Source organism: Lutjanus erythropterus, chromosome 24 (assembly GCF_056507025.1).
Source record: "Lutjanus erythropterus isolate fLutEry1 chromosome 24, fLutEry1.hap2, whole genome shotgun sequence".
NCBI lineage: Eukaryota > Metazoa > Chordata > Actinopteri > Lutjaniformes > Lutjanidae > Lutjanus > Lutjanus erythropterus.
The window spans coordinates 16,288,444-16,297,790 of NC_139340.1; the positions used below are offsets into that span (position 1 = coordinate 16,288,444).

Consider the following 9,347-nt stretch of genomic DNA (forward strand, 5'->3'; position numbering starts at 1 on the left):
CCACTGCACCACCGTGCCGCCCCAAAGTCTACTCAGTACTCATTAATATGAAATGATGCATGACTTTGTGTCAGCTGCATGTGCTGCTCGTAAAGGTCTGTCTACAGTTCACAGCACAATATTCTAGACTTAGTCACAAATTAATTTAATAATTTTCTTCTTCTCTTCCCAGATGAGTGCAGAGTTTGAAAGACAAAACTGAGGACCATGAGTTTCTTCATTTCATCCACGTCTTCACACTGTACTTTGTTTCAGAGCTTTTCTTTCTACATAGGATCATGTAAGACGCTCTTGAAACTCTCACATGATGGGATCAGGGAGCCTTTTAAGTTTGGACACAGGTCACAACACTAACAATGGAGAGACTAAAGCCATCAGAAATCATCAATGAAAGATGCTTCACAAGTTGTCTGCCATTAATCAGGTTTCTAAGCTTTTGTCTAAATAATCCACTTATAGTTGTCTGTACAGGGAGCTGCTAATAGCCTGAAACTTTTGGACCCGAAGTCTGAGAAAGAAACTTTTTCCTCAGATGTTGTTGGTGCAGAAGAGTCTATCAGGGTTCCTACACAGTATGGAACACTGTGGGATTTGATTTAAGGAACTTCAGAGTCTGAAAAACTACAGACAAAAGAAAAGAGTAGGAGTGTAAATCACCAGTTTCATCATGACACAAGATTATTATTACTTTTTTGGTGAACAAACTTTTTATTACTTCATGTTGACAGAGCAAACAGAAAGTAAGTGGACATATATGGATACACTTTTTAAATAAGCAAATTTAAATGACTTGATATTATGTTAAGCAAGTACACAAAAATAGAGTCTGCAGATAAAATACAAACATGCATATCAATGTATACCTGAACATAGACATAGGCTTCTGTACACCAGAGCTCACCAGTCTGAAACTCAACAACAGAAAATCACATGAACCCACTGTCCCATTGATAGATCAGCTGTTTCAAACTCATTCTGTGCAGATAAACATCGTTCAAACACACTGAATTTCATCGTAAATTACACTGCTGATCAAAGCTTTGCAAAGATACTAAATATATGAGACCACATCTGCAGAAAAACAGAATATTTCGATTTCGCTGAATGCAGGACACAAAAATTTAACTTTTACCATTTTAGAAAACTAAAGTATTTTTCTTTGTTGGGTGCACCATGTCCTTTCATTTCATGCTGTTACACTTTATTTTGAAGGCTATCAATTTACAACAGCAAGACTGAAAGGGTCTCAGAAAAAGGCTTGGAGTATCTGTGATTGATTGGTTCATCTAGTTAGATAGATCAATACTTTCAAGTCTTTGTCTTACTGTTGAATCTTGGTGCAACAGGAAAGAGTGAAAAGCTCTAATAAAGACATTTGATGTATCTCTGATTCATTGGTTTAGGAAGTTAGATCACTGCTTTCAAGTTCTGAGGAACCAGGAATTAATGAATCTAAAATTCAATTTAAATTAAACTTGAAAGCCCTAATTACCACATTTATGTTTTTTAAAATAAATAAAAATAAGCATGATAAAACGATTGTCGAAAATTATACAATTTTCTCCACTTCCTTTACAGACTTTTCATATTTTGATGCGACTGTCAACCTGCTGGCAGAGACGGAAGTTGGGGACTCTTATTTTGAAGGCGGCATAGTGAAAACTATTTTTATAAATTTGTATATTGATTTATTGATTGTATATCAGTTCTGTAGCGATAACCAAATATTATTTAATAATTTCTGTCATTCTCAGGTTCAGTCAAAAAATTAAACGGCGAAAAAGTTCCCTGGCAACCAGACACCCCCTCCCTCCCTCCCTCCCTCCCCGGGGGGGTCGTGTTGCTCAGGGGGGCGCAGCGTCGCTCGGTCTCGGCGAAGTGTTCAGAGGAAACATCCGAAAATGTTGAAAATTCACCGGATAAAACCTGTTTAATGAAGACGTGTGGAGTACGAGAGGGGAAATGAAATCAAAAGGACGGAAACAACAACAAAAACGGATGTTTTGAGGTAAGTCGGAAGCTGAAACACAAACATAAACACAAACAGTGTCGCTGCTAGGTGGCTAACAGCTAAGCTAACAACACCTGTGTGTACATTCAGTTTGAGGCGGATAAACAAACCGCACAGCGGCCATTCCACCCGAATAAATGAAGGAAAGTTAACATTTAAAATGAAGGGGGACTTGTGAGATTATTGTGTGAAGTCACATGTCGTTTTATATCGCTTTTGTCAAGTTTTTCTTGTGTTATTGTTACAGTAAATCAACGCCACCTGTGTATGAGTACTGAGCGAAAGTGTATATCGAACGATCGCGTGTAGAAGGCAACCCCAGACCCGCGACAGATCTCGCGAGAGTGACGGACAAATTTCCTTAACGCTATTAAACCATAGACCCAGACGTTTTTTTTTTTTTTTTACCACAGCGTTGTCGCCTTATAAAACCATGATATGAAACATAATTCGTTTATACAACGTACTCAATAAAGGAAACGATATATTCAAATCTCGCGAGAATTACGCAAATGAAGGAGTTTGCATAACGGCAGATGATAAACACCAGTAAAACAATATCCCTATAGTAAGTCGTAATTATGAGGTTAAATCATAATCAGTGGTGGACAAAGTACTCAACCCCAGTACTTGAGTCAAAGTATAGACACTCCTGGTCAAATATTACTCAACTACAAGTGAAAGTTGCTCAGTCAAAATTTTACTTGAGTTAAAGTACTAGAGTACTTGGTTTTAAAAATACTTAAGTATTCAAAAGTACATGTTTTCAAAAACACTTAAGTATTCAAAAGTACAAATTACAAAGTACATTTTCTAATATCAATACACGCTGTATTGTTTTCACAATGCATTTACAGAAGCTTGTAACTCTCTGAAACCATCTAATGATGCTCTGACCTGCTTGTAGAACCACTCTGCTACACAAAGCCTATAGAAACACCTATAAAAACTTCAGCATAGAAATACAATCAAAACCAAAAGGTACAGCTATTGTCATTTTCTGATGTAACTGTATTAAAATCACATCATAACATTAGATTGAAGATAACTGTAAGGAGTTCTCCAAGTTAAATAACTGATATTTCTTTCTGTCTTCAGAGGCAGTATATATACATGAATTATGCTGTATTTTTCACCCCAATAAAAACAACCCAACTTTAAAAGCTACCTGGAATAATGAATAATTATAATAACATCTTGAGATTTAATTTTGTTTTTCTCCTGCCATCACCATTACCGCTTTTTGTTTGAATGAAAGAGGGAGAGCTTGCTTGTTCTTGTTACAGAGAGCGCCTGGACGATGTATTTCCACTTTAACATCAGTCCCATTTGAGAGGAGCTACTGTGATTGGTTTTCTTTTGTGAGGAACACAGCATGTGACCAATTATATTTTAGAAAAGAAAAAAAAGCAACAGCTGACTTCAAAGCTCAGTCAAAAAGTAACAACAACCTTCCTAGAAATGTAGTGGAGTCAAAAGTACAATATTTGTCTTTGAAATGTAGTGGAGTGAAAGTAATAAGTTTCCAAAAAAACAAATACTCAAGTAAAGTACAGATACTCAAAAAATGTACTTAAGTACAGTACTCAAGTAAATGTACTTCACTACTGTCCACCACTGATCATAATTACGTTGTATCGTTGATTATGACATTTTCTGATTATTTGGGCCTTTATCTCAGAATTTGGCTTTGTAATTAATAATGTGACTTTTTTATCTATCTATCTATCTATAGGTACGTTCGAGATGAGCCAGGCCTGCACAGAATCGATCAGCAGTGATCGCCGCACAATGAGTGCCGGTTAGATTTGTGTCCGACTTGATCCCGACTTGCTCTGACATCACGCACACGTGGGCAACGGTAAGGTCACGAGATCGAGGGGGGCGCAGTTTGTAGAGCCAGGCTCTGATTGGCTCTTAATTTTGACAACAAACACCACATGTTGTATATAATACTAATTTTCTATGTAACTGTAATATTTAACACTGTATTAGTCTGATGTAGCTCAATGACGTTTTAGTCTGTTAACAAGCAGATATCTTGTGGTTCATAATAATGAAGTTTTTTTTAATATGTGACTTATCAGAAGCACAGTTTCAAAGTGCTTAACAAGGCAGATAAAAGAACAAATGTTCCACGTAACAGAAGGGGATCTCTGTTTCAACTTCAACGATCAAGAACACACTTTATTGCTTCAATATGAAAGTGGTCTGCAAACTTCAGATAACCTACAGGTGAACTAACAGGATGTTAGCGTCTCTTCCTGTATTTTCTGCTGGAAACTGTCCGACTTGACTGCAGCTTTTTGTCTCCACCTCCGTACCTTATATCTCTATATATATGTATGTGTGTGTGTGTGTGTGTATGAAGACGTTCATATAAGCTGTAGTTTATATATACCTGAGGGTAATGATGGATGATTTAATATTCCACAGCTCTGACAAAACCAAATCTAACAAAAACAAACAGCAATTCGGATTCATTTATATTTTGTCTTGTAAAGTTTATCAAAAAACTTCACAAACATATTTTGGCTTTTATAGAAGATTTTGCCAAACAGTTCATAAGCCCTGACACAATCAGTCAATTCAGTATTGCTTTATCTGTTTATCAGCTGTAATTTCACTGTCAGAATAATAAACAATATTACAAATTTACAATCATGGGCCTTACTTTGCTTCTTATTTTTTAAGCACACATTTTTCAGATACTTAGATTACTTCACATTAAAAATATTACTTTTAGGTTTTTCCTATGAAAAAATAGATGCAGAAATATATTTTTTTAAAAAACAGACGTGGTTAACAAGGTCTCTTCTGAAAGATTAAAAAAGTGGAACGCATTGGAATGAAAGATAATTGATGAGTACAAATATCCAGTTTTTATTGTATATATATACTGAGGTTGGTTTTAATGTGTACAACTCTGAATTGTGCTGACTTCATTTATTTTCTCTTTCATTGTAGATGCTTCCAGGTGGACCGCTCTGCTCTTCACACTGTCTGAGGGAAACTATGGACCAGTCTTCAGGTTAGTCCACTTTCTACTCTTCATTCTCATTATACATACAAGTGGAAATACAGCGGTACAACGGCCCCCACTTCTGACAAGCTCACTTGCTCACCAGCCTGAAAGCTCAGCAATGTACTGCTGTGAACAGAGTCAGCAATCAAACGGATTTTCAAATCTTCTTCTCCACATCAAAAAAACTTTGTTTGGTACAGACCCCAACAAATACCACATCATCATGATTATAAAAGGTTTATTTGAAAATGATAATACATTAAAAAAAACAAGTAAAAACACAAAACTGTCCACAACTGTCCTCTGTTTAGTCTCTGTGCTGCTGTCCCTCACTGCTTCTAGGAAGTGTGCTGTACTCAACACCATCTACTGTAGGAAACACACTGACTCTGGATCAGTGGCTCACACAACCACACTTCAAATAACCTGACTTTTATTTATCTCACACTTGCAGATACGCAGCCTCCATGGACCGCATCTTGGAGGACGACCCAGTGAGACCACGTCTTCACTCTGATGAGATATTTATTCTCAGTATGACCCACTGCTGCACACAAAATGCTTTCAGTTCAGACGCCTCTTTCTTAAAGGAGCAATCTGTAAAATATGGCCACATTTTAAAATTAAACCGTGCAACAAATCCACAAACATTATCGGCTTTATCACCTTTGTTTTTACAATATTCAATAACCACATTTACTTCAAGTCAGCAGTCGGCAGTGACTCTGAGGACAACACGTGGACATATTTTACATTCTCATCCTTTAAACTTGTCATATGTGAAAAGTTTACACAATTTACACTCAAGCCAAACCTTCTGTTAACTAAAAGTCTTGCTTAAAGGGACAGTTCACCCCCTAAATCAAAAATACATTTCTTACACTGGCATGTAGTGCTTTTTATCCATCTACAGTCTTTTGCTGTAACTTGCAGAGTTTTGGGGATACCGCTCCTAGCAATTTCTGCCTTCTCTTCAGTATAATGGGACTAAATGACACTCAAAGCACCAAAAAATACATTTCAGCATTTCAAAAACAAAATAATAATTCACACACCTTGTTGTGAGCACTTTCATCTAACAACTACTCTTTTATAGTAGTAACTGCCTCCTGATTTTTGGAGAGACACACTGATTTTTCTTTTTTAGAATCTACTTTTTGGTGCTTTAAGGACCACAGTCCCAGTGACATTTAGTCCCATTATGTTGGACAGAAGGCAGACGTCTCTACGGCTCGTATCTCTCACCAAAAATATTTACATGGATAAACAGCACTACAGACCAGAGGGAAGAAATGTATTTTTGACTGTGGGTGAACTGGCCCTTTAAGATTTGCTTTTCACTCCTCTTTTCTATTTTTCAGGCAGACGCCCCCTAGTGGTCCAGTGTCAGAGAACATGTCCATGCAGCAGCTTCTTACATCTTCTCACATCTTATTAAATCTTCTTACATCTTCTCAGTGACGTGGGGACTCTGTCCTCTGTTGTCGTCTCTCGTCTGGCAGGAATGCACCACTGGGGTGACTTGGAGAATCAAAAATTTTCAAAATTTCAAGCTTGCAATAAAGAACAAATAAGTAAAACCCCCCGTTTGTATCTCTGCGGAAACGCAAGAGGAGACACTGTCCCCTCCTGCTGACCCGCACCGCCCTCCGCGCCAGGATCCAAATGGACGCCAGGGGGGTTTGAACCAGGCAGAGAACTGCCTGCTGGCTCCGTAGCCACAATGAACCTCCACAACGCCACCTGAATCCCTTTGCACTTACATCTTTTCTCCGGGCGCTTTTATCTTTTCACTTTGGCTGTTGGACTTCAAAATTCAGTGAGGGCGATAAGAATCGAACACACGACCTCCAACTCCAAAACCGCCTTCTTACGACCTGAGCTATCGTCTCAGGTGATGAACTTCTCCTCCTCAGAAGTTTTCACTTTCTTCTTTGGACTTTGCTCTTCAAAAGTCAATGAGTCTTGTGAGGATCGAACCCACAACCTTCAGCTCCCAAACCGTCCTCTTGAAACGTGAGCTATCCAAACGGACAGAGCGGCGCCGCTTCTCACGGGTCTTCACTCTTTTCTATGGACCGCATCCTTCCAAAGTCACCGTGGGCAACAAGAATCGAACCCACGATCTTCAGTTCTCAAGCCGTCCTCTTACCGCCCGAGCTATCGGAGAACACACTCACACCTCGCTTGGTGTCTAATAGGAGTCTGGACGACCACGTTGCTTTGACTTGAAAATCTAACAGTTGTGTTTTCCTTTCAAACAGAGACACGCCCGCCTTTCAGACTGAGCTCACACCTGGACTTTCAATTGTACTTATATTTCTGGGTCAAAATACTCAAAAGAAAACTTCAGAAAAAAGAAAAAAATGTCTCAGAGCAGGTCAGCTTGGATTTGATCCCCCAACCTCGCGTATCCGTTATCAGCCACTTATCTTGTTGAGCTGAACTGCAGTCGAGATCCTTCATTTTATTTCTTGATTTAAATATCCAAGACCTGTGTGTCTTTCGCAGACGTTAAAGAGGCCTTCAGACTGAACCAGACGGTTCAGGAAGTGTTGTTAACCACTTCCTGTAGTCCAAGTCCCGCCCCCTCCTCTATAAATCCAATTGGAACCTTCCACTTCCTGTTTGACACTCCGCTCTTCCACCTGGAGTCGACAACAAGTGGAGCACATGGAGCCAGGTCAGTGTGTCTTTTGATCATTTGATTTACCTCCAGAAACGGTTATTTAAAAACACAAAACCAGTATTTGTTTGATTTTCATTTTAAAATACAAGAATTAAAGGCGCATTAAGATTCTGAAGGAAGACGGTTGATTGTTGAGTCAAACAATCAACGAGCTTTGACCGGAAGTGATCACTGAAATACAAGGTGTTTTTGTTTGTCGTGGTCGAACAGGAATGAGCACAATTTTAAAGAATGGTTTGATTTTCATTTTCTATCATAGTATCACCAAAAAAAAGAGACACATTTGATGCTCTTGTCTTCTTGTGTTGTTAAATTATGGAAGACTGTAACTGTCAAAAAATTTTAATTTAATTTAATTTAGTTAATTAATTTAGTTTAGGTTAAATTATTGAATAAATAAATTAACAGCTGAACTGGGTGTTTATGGAAGACTAACTGCCAAAATCAAAAATAAATTAAGTGACTTTAAATGAAAAAAAGGCTAAATTAAGTTCAAAATATGATAAATATAATGAGAAAAATAATCAATTCAGTTAATTAAATTAAGTTAATGAATTTAATTTAAATTAAGTTACATTAGTTGATTTGCAGTTTTATAAGATTTTATTAGTAATATTTGCAGCAGAAAAGCAAAAATAAATGAATAAATTAAAAACAGGCAGGTAAGTGAAGAGACATTGATACAGGAAAGATCATTAATGACAATAAAATTGTATAATAGTGTATTAAACCTTCAGATTTTTGTCACAGGGTTAGGGTTACCTGTATTTATTTTAATGTTTAATGAACATTAAAATGTAGACATCCAAAATGAAATGTAAAAAAGATAAGACAGAAATAAATGACTTTGGGGAAAAAATAAACGGGGGGAAATACAAAAAGGAATTACATTTTAAAAAGTCAATAAATAAAATGAAACTTTAAAGGGGAAGATAAATAAATAGGAGAATGAATACAAATGTAATACAGAAGCTGATTAAAATAATCAATTTATGCCACATTTCATCAGTTCATGCGTAAATTTATTTTTAATATTTTTGGTGCATTTAATGGCATATTATTTTATTTATGGTAGAATCCTCCATAGTTATGGATCATAACTGACAAAAATGGATAATATTTTAACTTGATTTAACCTAATTATTAAGTCATTGAACTTCATTTTAATTCAATTCATGAACATAATTTAATTAACTTATTTTTTTTAACTTTTTTATTTAACTTAGTCTATTTATTAAGTGATTTAACTTGACTAAGTACTTTAATTATAACTTAAAACTTAAATAAGTTAATTACTTTATTATTTAAGTCATAAATACAGAAGCAAACTAAAACATAAATATCAATTTATGTCACATTTTAAAAAATAGTTAACGTCTAAATTTATTTGTAGTATTTTTGGTGCATTGAATGGCATATTAATATATTTATTTAGATTTATTTATTTTCCTCCATATGTCCCCAGTGTGGAAGTTAAAGTTAAATTACTTAATAAATAAAAATTACAGTCAGACCCACTTTTGACAGTTAAAGTCCTCCATAATTTACAGGACAGGAGGACTGAATGTTCCAGTGTTGTTTTAGCTAAAATCTTCTCTGTGACTTCAGACATATTTATTATA

General features: G+C 36.3%; 1 long non-coding RNA gene across 1 annotated transcript; it reads left to right on the forward strand.

The window, feature by feature from the left end:
• The first annotated feature begins 1,791 nt into the window (after positions 1 to 1,791).
• On the forward strand, positions 1,792 to 8,073 carry LOC146304874 (uncharacterized). Its single transcript, XR_014769245.1, has 3 exons — positions 1,792 to 2,008; positions 4,979 to 5,042; positions 5,491 to 8,073. It is a non-coding gene; the product is annotated as an uncharacterized LOC146304874 (long non-coding RNA).
• The last annotated feature ends 1,274 nt before the right edge of the window (positions 8,074 to 9,347 follow it).